The following is a 13,505-nucleotide window of genomic DNA, read 5'->3' on the forward strand; positions in this document are numbered from 1 at the left end:
AGGTATGTATTTATACACAGAGCTTGGAGTAAATACTTCAGTTTGAATGTATATTACAGTGACCATGTTGGTTTCGAAGGAGTAATGAATTTAAATCTAGGAACGACGGAAAAACTTGGTGTTCACCGTGATTTTCTCTCCAAGCCTGAACGGATGTGGCTCCTTGTCTTATTTCACACTGAAACATGGGTACGAGCTCAAACTCAGGTACTCAGTTGCAACCAGCCCTCGAAACACTGGTATAGGAATACGTTCATTACAGATTTGTAAGTTGCGTTCAGATACTAATAATCGACTCATCTCAGGCATGATAGCACAGTATGACATCACAAGGGTTACTGTGTGCAGCTATTTTCTGGTACTTTTAGAGTAAAAGGACACTGAACGTCAGCTTCTGAATATCTATTTCGCCACCAAAACACGTGGGAATGCACAAGATCGATAATTTCCATTTTTTGAATGTAGCTTGGAAAATTTATTATCCTAGATACAAGTGGTAATCCCAAGTTATCTACGAGGATCTCCACCTGTTTTCGATCGTGCTATTCCCCGTTTATTTCACTGATGTCAAGAAATGATAGTACTCCGAGTGATCAAACAATCGCAGGACGTACAACGAGATCACTGTAAGGCTGGAAGGAGTATTTTCGAATGCAAGCGACAAAGTCAGCAGATCGTCTTGCCGCTCAGATCTGCTGCTGATCACTAGTTGAATGCTCTCCTGGTCACCCTCCGGAATTATGTCGCTTCTGATGCACCAAGAAGCAGTCTTGAAACCAATTGGAATAAAATGCATCCCTGACACATTTAGTAAGTGAACTTCCGTGGGTGCTATTGTCTAGACTTTTTCGGCAACGAACGTATCAAAAGCTTCCAAATGGTTACTCGAACTGAATTGTATAGCTCTCTGAAAATATTACAGCGTTGATTGGTGATTTGAGTGGCTGTCAGCGCTTGTGGTTGAAAACCCAAAAATTAAAGTATGAAGTCATCATACCAAGTGTTTGTCTGTTTTACCGTTTTTCGCTTCAGTTAAAGGAAATGTCATGAACCTTGCGCGGAAAATACTGCTTGCCGTTTGTACGTCTATTAACAAAGTTAAGAACAGAAGATCTGTCTCGAGATAACACAAGGGCTATTGCCGGTTAGTCAGACAGGAGACACCTACCAAATGAATCGATGAACCAGCGACAAGCTTTGAGCACGTGCGTCTATTTTTGCTTGCTATCCTCAGACAAACTGGCAATGCAAACCCAAAGTATACTCCTGGAGGTCAAAGGCGACCGTATTCAACTGCAGAATCATCCAGGAAGCTTCCAAATTAGTATCAGTTGAACTGGAATAAAGACTCACCCTGACGCATTGGAATCGCAAACTCTGAGGTTTCCTCAGTCATTTTATCCGAGGGGACGCTAAACAGCTTAGAATGACGTTGTTCGGCTCCCTGGCATTACCTACCAGGATTGCCGTTCACTTTCCAAAGTGACTTGCTGGCATCTAGATATTCCCTCGTTATTACTTTTTCCTATCCGCTAAAATGAAAACTCGATTGATTAACCAGGAAAATCCGAGAACCTCTTATTTTTCTGTTTGCTTTGCATTTTGACAGGGGTCCACAAAACAGTGTGAGTCGCAGTAATGCTTTGTTTTTTGGAAGGAATTCAGTTTATCAATTCTATGCCATAATCTGTCTGATACCCGAAAAACAGAAAAACAAATTTAATCTCCTCATTCTGATTGATCTCATGATTCCCTGGGGCGTTTACCTGAGAAAAATGAGGTTTTAGACTTTTGTGTTCGGGAAGCGCCATACCTAAATTTTCATCCCACGGATACAAGTGGGGTTATTTACAAACCATGAGCGTTCAACTAGACAGATTGCATACGTCTAATCACTTATTTGATGAAATATGAAAACTATAAACGAACGTGTATACAAGCCACGGAGCTTTTTCTATCCACCTAAAGCTACAGAATCTATTTTCAACTTTCCCTGAAGGGATAAAAGTACGTGCGCATGAGAGGAGAGGAAAAACATTTTATGATGAGACGTGAAAAAATCACGTCAATAGAACATTTTGTGACGTGTGCAAACAGAACGGAAGAGGGGGCAACCAGCACTTCATCAGATCACCAGAAATAGCCGTTCATTATTTCAGTGTAATTTGGCACGTTCTTTCATTCTGATGCCCTTTACGTCTTGTTACTGTCTGTCTTCTACGTAACCTGTTTATTTTTCATCCCAATACGCACCTGCCTGATCTTGACAGGTAAATCCTGCGGGGAAGAAAGAAATCATTTATTGATCAGCACTGTTTTGTTTGGGTTTGGTTCATCGATCTAGTCGTTATGGCTATGTTCACACGGTCAAAAGCGGATTTTTGGCAGGGCGCTGTGCGCAGGCAAGTGGACTGATCAGCTGTAAATTGTTGAATACACGGCATGAGTAGTATTCGAATTATTGATAAATCTTTTGCGTTTGGCTATTCAGTCGGGGGGTGGTGATTTACCTAGTTCTGATATTTATTTCAGTTCGGTTTTCAAAAAGCAGATTTTCTGACCTGACAGTATTTTAAGCGGATTTTCCACATAGGATTTCTAGTTTGCTTAATTTCACCAAGCCTGTACTCCGTCACAGATAATGGCCATGTTCCGCCCCTTTCCAATCGGCCAGAGTTAGAGGCCAGAGGGTTGGAGACTTTGCAGCCATTTGTAAACCCCGTTGATACAAAAAAAATCAAAAACAAGCCCTACTGTCATCAAAATCGGCTGTAAGAACCGTGCGCTTGTCGTGCAGTGTCACAGTCTCGTCAACCGATGATTTGGGGAGGTGGGGTAGATAGTTGTGCATTGGAAACGGGAGCTGATAAATACGGCACTGTCAGTGGACTATCAAGCGGAGGAATTGGGAAGGGAACTATGTACTGAAGCTAATAGCTTGCATGCATAGGTGCCACTGAGGGCGTGACTGGCCCATGGCTGACAATATCTCTAACCATTTATGTGGCCAACGCAGCTGAGTTTGCTGGCGATGGCCTTCATACTTCACTGTCAAGTCGTTGTTTGGCCCGGCTTGGCTGGTTTCAACCCTTCGTGTAGTTATGCAAAAAAAACCTTCAAAGAAGTCGGACCACTTGCATACGGAGCACGTAGCTAAGCCAGCGCTACCTGTGCAGTGTGATCAGTTTATATAACGTGGGTGAGTTAATTCCCCCGAATACCATTCGACGAACTTCAGCACTATTGATCCGGTGTTCCCATCAGCCTCGGGCAATGCGCCAAAGACATCGATAGTCAAACGCTGAAAGTCTTTTTGACGTTCTCCACACGCAGCGCCAGGATTCTGACCCGTATCGCAATATTACAAACCCGAACACTGACAGATAAACAGTTGTCACGTCGACGCCATAGGTGACACAAGTTCACAAAAGCTGCACTGACCCTCCCAATCTGGATGGAATTTCATCTTTCGCCAGACCACCGGGAATGATACAGCTGTCCAGGTATACAATCTGTCTACTACTTCAAGCGGCTTATCCGCAAGCATAAGCCTAGGTTTCGAGCTTACCCAGTCTTGAAGCAGCACTATACATTGTACAGGTGTGAAGCATAACAAACTGTGAGACAGAATTATTCAGATTATTTAATATTGTTTGCATTACTACGGCGTGGCATCCGATAAGAGCTATGTCATCCACGCACTCGATATCTGTGATCGGACACCCTGTGAGCACTTCGACTCCACAGCCATTAGTGGCTGTTGGTGAGTCTTCCATGATCACATCAGTGACGAAGTTGAACAGGAGTGGTGAAGGAAGACAGCCCTGTCTGACACTACTTGGTATGGTGAATTTGTTTCAGGGGCTCTCAGAGAGAGGCCGCTGGAGTTGGCGTGCAGCATTTGAAGGAGGGTCAAGAATTTACTGAGGACACCGCTACTTTCCAGAAATTGCCATGGTGCCCGACGGTCCATAGAAACATCAAGCCCCGATGGCAAACTATCCTGTACCGTAACTCATCAAAGAACCTACAGTAGGGGAAAAAATTGCACAGACTTGGCACAGGAGGTGACTGTTCAGTATCTGATGAGCCGAATGCACTTTTTGTAGTGTGGCACTCAATGTTAGCTGCCGATGCTTCGTCCGGCTGAGTTTCTAAATAGAGACGTCTCCTGGTTAGGGTTTATCGTTCAGCATAGCTTGGAAATTTCCTGAGCATTCTTTTGTCTGCCAGCTCCATCAAAGTTCCAGACCCCCTACCATCGAAATTGACAGTGCATAAACGTTCTGTCAGATGTTGAATGGTTCCAGCAGTCTGTTCTAGGTAGCGGGATCCGGAATACGATAGATAGGTTGCATTAGTACTGAGTACTGAGAGTTGAACACTAGTTTTGAAGCAGCTTAATGCGTTTGTATCGGTGGTTGATGAATGACTTCTCATTTTGTTTCGAGAACGATGTGGTTCAATTGGCTTCTCCGTTTTTGTTGCTGGACGTTATCGTTTACGGTTTTCTCGAAGAATAAAGCGTAGACAGATTGCAGATTTGGTAGAAATACGGTGAAGACAACTTTCGTTCTGTTTCCGTTAGCGGCGGGCTCCTCACGAAGACATCTTCTCGGGCTTGGGGGAAAACGGAACCCCAAACACACAGGAAACCCAGTTGATTGCCTCCAATGCTCTTGGTTCTTGTCAATACACGATAACGTATTTTTTTGAAGTTGCAAACTAAACATTTTAAACAGACGGTCATGAGTGGTTTAAGAAAACCTCAACACTACCGACTGTCAGTTTTATGCTGGACTGGAAACTTTGATGTTCGTTCTCTGCACGTGCATTTCAAAATATTTGAACCTATGGATTGGTGAATGGAAAAGCTGGATAATGGATTGCCTCTCTCATTCTGGAGAGTGTACGCCAACATGAATAGATTTGTGCATCAGATTTTTGTGGGGCAATAAAGCGGTTCCAGGGACACTGTTCGCAAGGAATGTTCGCACCGGAGCACATCTATGTTGTCTAGACTCATTCCCTGCAGTTCACTGTAACCAAAGTTGTTTTTAGTAGAGCTCTTACGGGGATTATCAAACTTCACATGGGAGTACAGATCATAAGCTGAAGATTTTTGAACCCGGGAATTATCTAGGTAAAGTGAACAAAAGTGTTAACAATCGAAACTCTCATTAACTAAATTTCCGCCTTAACGACTCGCCTACAGATCGCCACAGGTCATGCCCCGTTTGAGACTCAGTATCCTCGACTTCTACACTATGCCTAAACTGACATCCTCCCCATCTTCTAACGATTCACACCAAATCTTGATGGGTTCGTGGAGGTTATCGACGTTCGGCCCAATGTAAAATTTATGTGAGCCCCACCCCCCACCACACTGGAACTTGTGTCCACCAACTGCCAGCTATGAATTCAAGCTATCTGATCGTGACCGGGTGTAAACTTCCTTGATTACTCAGTCGGTGTGGCACCCGTATGCTGAGAGTTAGTCATCGGTTACCACTACCCTCGATCGCACACTACAGCATATTCACTATTGCTTACAATGTGACGCTCATTGAAAACATGAGGCTGGCAAAAACTTGGCTTTTTGGTCTATCTGAAGGGAATCAAGAATGGAAAAACCGGCCGCAGGCTGTTAGCGAGGTTTGAGAAACCTTATGATTAGTGCGATATTTTGAGGAAACACACACAAAGTCTTTTTGCATCCTAAAACTTAGGCAAAACGTCCCTGACATTTTCCAAACAAGTACCAGAAGAATGTACGAAACACTCAAATTTTGGTGTGTTTTCGTTTTCTTTGCTCCCATAGAGTTTGTTTGTCAAGCCCGAATTGTCGATGATTTACGTAAGTGCCACAAACTCACGTATTTCCGGTGTGACTAGAATGGCAGCAATGAATTTAAAAAAAACGCCGAAAGCTTCCGCTTTCCTCATGAAACGAGTTGATGTTTTTATGCCAGTTCACAGGAAAGAATAGTATTTATGGACACAGAATGAGGCTGTGATTGAAAGTTGGTAAAATTTTAATTCAGAAGAAGAAATAGAAATTTTTTGGCTCATATTTATGCAACCGGATTTTTTCAAGCCGGTGAATAGCACTCAGTTGTAGCATCTTTTCGCTACCTATCTGCCATGACACAAGAAGGAAGCACGAGGGCTGGGATACTGCCAGGTTTTCAAAGCGTAGACAAAAGAATTCGAGATTTCGAGTTTGGGTTCGATCTACGGACCTTCTCGTCAGTAAATTTTCGCTCTAACCACTTAGCCATCTTGCCTGCACCAACAACAGGTACAAATCTCTCGGCGTCCTAACAAATCAGGTTGCTAAGCGTTCCATTGAGGTTTAGAATTTTGTGAAACTAGTCATTCGGTCGACATGAATCTAGGTGGTTTGCGTGTTGTTTAATTTAGCAAAGTAGAGAGATTCAGCTGGGTTCCAGGTAAGTCTCCGGTCAAAACCAAATTGGTGTGCAACTGAGTGTATTTCGCTACAGAGAGAGAAGACCAAGTTTCGTTTGGCCCCCTTTCACAGAAATAGACTTACAAAGAAAGGTTGCTTGACGCTTCTTCGAAAAAGACTGCCCAAAATGCGTAGGTGGTAACTTGTGACGGCAGTACAACACTTTGTCACGCAGAAAACGTTTGACGTTTTGTTTACCTCTGAGGCACTTCCAGGCCCAGGCACTGTCACAGTTGGAGGGTGACACTGGGTATTGATTCTGCTAAAACGAGACCAGCCAAATCCTTCAACTTCAGCCCATTTTACCCTCTTGTTCAGCACAGTTTACCCTCTTGTCGGCTAGATACAGGCGGCCGAGACAAAACTTACTTGGCAATGTGTAAAGACATCGGTTAGCGTTTGTCTGATAATGACCGGTAAGCTCTAAAGTTGCAGTGTTCTTCACTACAACCTACCAGATGGATCGGACGGTTTTGATGAACGCTTTCAGGGTGCTGCGTCTGCAAGACGCGTCCATCGACTAATTAGTTTAGCTAATCGTATCCTTCGAAGACGGTCAGATAAGACTTTAATCAGTACCAGCAGCGTACTGGTTTGAATAACTCAGCAGCTCAATAAATCCGATTATTTAATCTTTGTTTTCTTGAAAAGAATACTTCTTTTTACTGTTGGACAGTTCCGAACGCTCAGAGTTAATAAACTATTCATTCTAACACTCACAATATTGACCGTATAATTTAGGCGTTCAAGTAATGGGAGGCAATATCATTGAGAAACCCAAGAAAGGCTTCATTTAATGACCAAGTTTATCTGCTCTTGTTCAACATTTGAATGGCTCGTGAACAAATCAAGTAGTTGTGTGCAGTCAACGGTCAATATTTACTCAGCCTGAGCATACGGCAAGAACACTTTGGCGAGCTTTTCGAACGTTGATCTCAGAGAGTTAAATTAATCCGTGCAGTGAGGGTTGTCTTTCGTTTGCACATTTTAAACAAGATGTATAAATGGAGTTAAAGATACGCCAATATAGCGGTGGGATATGTTGAAAAAATAACCCCGGGCTTCAGTTATAATTAGAAAAATAATTTTAACTAAATGTACATCGTTAAATTAGAACTGATCCATTCTTAGAGATTATAAAGTGCTCCATGCAATCTAACTTCTAGCAACCGCACAGCGAATTTTCGATCATTCGGTTGATAGTCGCTTCCTGGCCGCCGCTTCATGAATGCTCTATCATCGATGAAAACAGTATGATTTAAACGGGGCAAGCTCATTGGTGGATAGTTTCACGCTCACTGTGAAGGTGGTTTCGAAACCAGACACCGTCAAGAAGGTCAGATTCCTGAAAATAATTTCAGAATGCACGAAGCTTATTGAGACTCTCGAACTCCACTAAAACGCAATTGAGGGACCCGCTTGTTCGCAATAAAGCTGTTGTCTTCTTCGTTGGTGAGTCTTTTTTGGCACCAAGGTAATGCAGCGGGACTTCAGTTAGGTTCAACAATCTCAAATCAGACCACTTGTTTACGACATTTTTTCTGCCCGATGAATGCAGATAAAAACGTTTCCTACGCATGCTGAGTCCGCCTTGGTCGTGTGACTCGAATCAACCGGCCAAGTCACGCAACACTCCTCTTCACTATCCCACAGCATCCAAATAGATGCGACATGGGGGGGGGCGCAGAACCCAGTCGTGTTCGTGTCTCCATGTTTTGCATTTCACTAACCAACCTTCGCAGCGCAATCCACCGCTCTGTTGTTACAGCATCCCACCCAATGCAACATCGGGAGTACAAACAACCAATCGTTCGTGTCTCCATGTTTTGCATTTCACTAACCAACCTTCGCAGCGCAATTCGTTTTTCGCTCTTATTTTAACGATTAGATATGTATTGACCTGATGGCGAGATCCCGAAAACAATAATGTTCGCCACTGTGTTCGTTTTCAAATAAAGTATACATAAAACGACTGAAAACTTTATCCTCTTTGAAGACAGCGGATGGGAGTTATCCAGGACAGCAGCTCGGTAGCACTTGAGGGGGAAAGATATTCGGTTATTCCCGAGGCTTTTGGGGATTTCCAGTTCGCTGTTCAGCGCCACGTCTGGGATAGGGAGTCTGGCAACACATCAGCATAGGACCAGCTGAACAGATGTAGAAAGTGTTCAGAGCAACAATTCAGGTGTTCGTCTTCGTAAAAGATTCATTTTATGTGAGGTTTTTTCGCTTGACAGATTCATCTTTGGGTACATCGTGCGCATCAGTTGGAATATTTCGCTTATATCACATGGGGTTCTCGTTTCCTCCATCTCCTCAGCCTGATGTACCCAGAACCTTTCCAAGGAGAATACGCTTCCTCAACTAGTGTAGGACCAGACGTCTCTCTGGAGTTCATCGCACGCATCGGTTCTTCACGTGGGAGGGTTTTAGTGTGGCTATTTGTAGCCTGCGTTCGTTTATCAGCGAGCTAAATTTTCACTCGGTCTTGAGTTAACTCGAACTGAAGGACCCAAGATCTCCCATCTAGATGGATTATTTACGCGTTTCCTTTAGAGAAGCACATATATATATACTACTTTGGATGTCTTACAGACGCTTCAAGTTGCTTATCCACCACCGGGTTGTCACCAAATATCCACCAAGAACTCTATGAAACTTTCATTTAACTTGTTGGTTCAAGGCCTGTCCAATTAATTTTAACGACATGAGATGGCAAAACTCACGACAACTTCCGATTGCATTTGTATTTTTTAAAATAAAACCCAGCGCTAGCAGCAAAACAAACATTTCGAACACGGCTTTCCTCACATCAGCTTGGAAGACGGTAGGTTTAGATCAGATCAGATCTGTAACTAAAAAAATAATTTTATTGGATAATTGTACAGTGTGAGCTATCCCGGTGAAACAATACTATTGTGTGTGAATGTATTAGCACAGGTAAAATATGAAAATTTAACGAACAGTACCACGGAACAGGAGCGACTGGGAAAAAATCAGACGAGAAATGCGACCCTATTTTGCTATAAATGCATATAACATGATTCAGTTTTGTCTGTTTTTGCACGCGCAGACTGTCCAAAAATTCTGTTTATCCACGGTTTCTTCATTCATCGAAGAGAGCGGAATTTCGCATGTCCCTGTGTTTAGGTCCAGCAGCGTTAAAAGCCACAGATCAAAATGGACGGACGGATTTGTTGACTTTCAAAGCATCAGGGGACTGAAATTCGTGTATAGTTAAATAAATATGTTCATTCTAAAGAACTGATACGCGGATAGTGCTGCTACTACACACCTATGACGAATTAGCAGTAACACACCGAAAGGAGAAAAAGAACCTGAGACAATAACATCATGCTTCACTGGAAAGTAGAAGAAATAAGTAATTTTGTTGGTAGTGTAGTAGTTTGAACACTTGGCCGTTCGTCCACCAGTGGCTGATCAGTAGTGTGATTAACTCGCACTTAGACAGGATGTAGCGCCGCTCATCCTTAAATGACGGGATCGCGTTGACATCCTCTGAGATGTCGTTGCTCGAGGAGCCAGTCAACACGTTTAACCACTAGATGTGGATCCCGTGGCTGAAGGATGAGTGGCGCTATATCCTGTCTAAGTGCGAGTTAATCACACTGCTGATCAGCCACTGGTGGCCGAACGGTTAAGTGTTCAAACGACTAGCCGGGAGGTTGCACGCTCGAGACTCTTCGGAGTTTCGTGAGATGCGCACTGCTGGTGATTCCCAATAAGGATGAAAAACAGCTGTACAGTGCTTCTCGGCTTTTCAGCACAGATCGGCTTCACTTACAGGATGAACTCTCCACAAAATTATCTTTATCTTGCAAATGGCTTCTAGTCCTCATCAAGTGCTCCAACTCAATGTGCACTTATTGAGACTCGTTTTTGAGTTCGTTTCGAGCGTTTATTTGTGTACCATCGAGTTCCGGAAAGTTCCAGGAATCCGCTGGTTATATTGGTGGAGTGAACAATTCATTTGTCCGGAGTACAGTTCAACACTGTATGCGAAAACAGAATCAGCTCACTTCACACACACACACATACCAAATGCCGCAGAATGTGTTCATTTTTTCAAACGACGAATAACGAACTAGTCTATCAAAATTATCTGACACACCCAGACCAAGGTAGACGCATCCTCCGGGACCAAAATCTAACGGTTACACGGTGGCTAAACTCCGATTGCACAAAGATACCATTTTCCAGAAGTTAACTCCAAAACCTTTCGGAAAATCTGCAAGTTCTGGACGCCGTGTATCTAAACACCGGTCATGACGCGACAAGGTAATGTGAATTTCGTGTTCGATGAATGAGTGCTGCTATGTACATCTGAATACAATCCAATCACGTTTCCGAGCATGGCTGAACGGTTTCTTCTTTAACTATTAGTCCGGAGTCTTCAGGAGCGTATGTTTCTGTAAGTCTGCCAGACGCATACCGCTGATGATTTTAAAACGGCATATCATCTTCTCGGCATAGACTGATTACACTTGCAGCACGAGGTATCCCGGGAGAAAAAAAGAATGACTCGCAGAAAATTTCAGATATACAAACCACACGAACAGTCAAGCCATGTGAAGCTTTTCGAGAGGAAGGAATCACGTGTACCTTTGAAGTAAAGAAACATCTGAGGGCACAACTTTTTACCTTCGCCATTCCTCTGTCAATCTCCAATGGTTACCAAAACTTCTCTACTATACACACTATCACTTTCTTAGTTTCAAGGCTGTAAAGTTTTCATGTGAACCAAAATCTGCCCGAATTAATATGAATCAGCCAGAAAATATATTATATTTGTTAAGTAGTATATATCAGTACTAATGATGGTCTCAGGAGAATTTTAATAGAAGTTTTATCATCTTAGTGAAGCTAATCTAAGCTAAATAGCCAATCGATTTGACCACTGACCGATAGGTCGCGAATTCGAAAATCCGTTAGATATGCACTAAAGTCAAATTCTAATAAGAAGAGACAATTTACAGGATGAAACCTCTCTCATGCTACGAAATCTCCTTCTGAACCAATCAGCAATTCGGAGGAAAGAGAGTTTCACTGAATGGGCATGACCTTCTGTGAGAAGTTGTCAATCGAGAAACCGATCAATACATGATCACGTGATGTTTAACGCTACGACCTGTCTGCTGTTCAGCCACTCATGGCCAAACGATTAAGTATTCAACCACTGGCCAGAAGGTCATGGGTTCGAAATTCTCTGCTGGTGGATCACCATAAGATGGAGACCCCTGTGCATTCCTTCTCGGCTTTTAAGAACTTATGAGTAGTATATCAAGTCTATGGAGTCATGTTTAGTGTCATTTCTCCGTAGCTAGGAAGCTGATTTGTCCCATTATGAGGATCACTGCGTCTCCTGAGGTTGACGACGTATCAAGCCTCACAGTGAGTGGGTTTGCTGGCATATTCCGTGCATAGAGTGCATATATGCTCTACAGACACATTTTAAGCGGTTAACTCGGAGAATATGCAGATACTTCTTGAAAACGATAAGGTGCAAACGAAGCATCTAATAGACGACCACGTTAATGAGGATACACTCTCGGTACATATAAAGACAAGATGCCAGTCCTCACCCAGAATACGGTTGTATATTCTTTATCCTGCTGTTGTTTGACGGAGTATGTTGGGCGCACGANGTTGTATATTCTTTCTCCTGCTGTTGTTCGGCGGAGTATGTTGGGCGCACGACACGGCAACTTTCTAAGAGAATACGTGAGCACCTTTCTTACCAGAATACCACTAACCTCAACAGTTCAGCCAGGAGCTCAATCGCGTCCCGCATAATTGACACCGGGCACGTAGTCGTGCCAAATGAGTCATTTCAAATTGTTTACCGTGTTCCAAATAGACTGCCAGTATCTATTCAGCGACATTGCTTGACAACGGTCGAGGCAGTCGCAATACGCCTGCGAAACCCGGTACTGCTCTGTCACAAGCTACACCGTCAAGAAGGTCAGATTCCTGAAAATAATTTCAGAGTGCACGAAGCTTATTGAGACTCTCGAACTCCACTAAAACGCAATTGAGGGACCCGCTTGTTCGCAATAAAGCTGTTGTCTTTTTCGTTGGTGAGTCTGTTTTGGCACCAAGGTAATGCAGCGGGACTTCACTAACCAATCTTCGCAGCGTATTTCGTTTTTCGCTCTTATTTTAACGATTAGATATGCATTGACCTGATGACGAGATCCCGAAAACATTAATGTTCGTCACTGTGTTGTTTTTCAAACCATGGGAATATTCAAGCAATATGTATACGTATACATCATACGTCAAATTCCGAAGAGCTCGCAAGAGACGGTATGTTTCGATTTAGCCATTTCCGGAAGAATAGATTTCAGAATGCATAAGCACTACGATAAGTCGCTTATTTCTGAAGGTTTTGTACACCACATCCCTACCGCGGATATTTTTGCCTCCGTTTTTAATGTGTATTCGAATTTTGTGCTTCGTAAACAGACCGGACATCCAAATTTGAATCCAATTAGAACTGGGACACATCTTACGAGGATTAATTCCAGTGAGGCTGGTCGAATTTCTGATTGGTGGTCAACAAATCAACTAATTACCCCCATGGGTATAACCTCAAAAATCCATTTAGTTGTTTACCTATTTACGGCATTGTTCCCTTCAGATTTTAGCTATTTTTGCATATCAAATGTGTCGATTCTCTGACATCAAAGGTGCACAAACAAAAACGAAACAACTTTTGACGGATTTCGCAAGTTATTTTAATCTTATTTAGGTACGGAATCTGTGTAGTTTTAATTCACGTTGTTCTAAGGCAAACAATCCTTCCGCCGTTCCTGTGCATTTATTGTTGAGGGGAAAAAAGCTCGGAACTTGAGAGCAGTACATCGTATAGCCCACCAGCAGTGCATGTTTGAGGGTTAAACCCTGAAATTTCGAAATGCGGGTAGGATAGATTATCAAACACATCTGCAATGCTGTGTGCATGAGCGATATTTTCCACACCTTGCCAGTATGAACAGTTTGCCCAACTGCC

This window comes from Opisthorchis viverrini (genome assembly GCF_000715545.1).
Source record: "Opisthorchis viverrini unplaced genomic scaffold opera_v5_436, whole genome shotgun sequence".
Lineage (NCBI taxonomy): Eukaryota > Metazoa > Platyhelminthes > Trematoda > Opisthorchiida > Opisthorchiidae > Opisthorchis > Opisthorchis viverrini.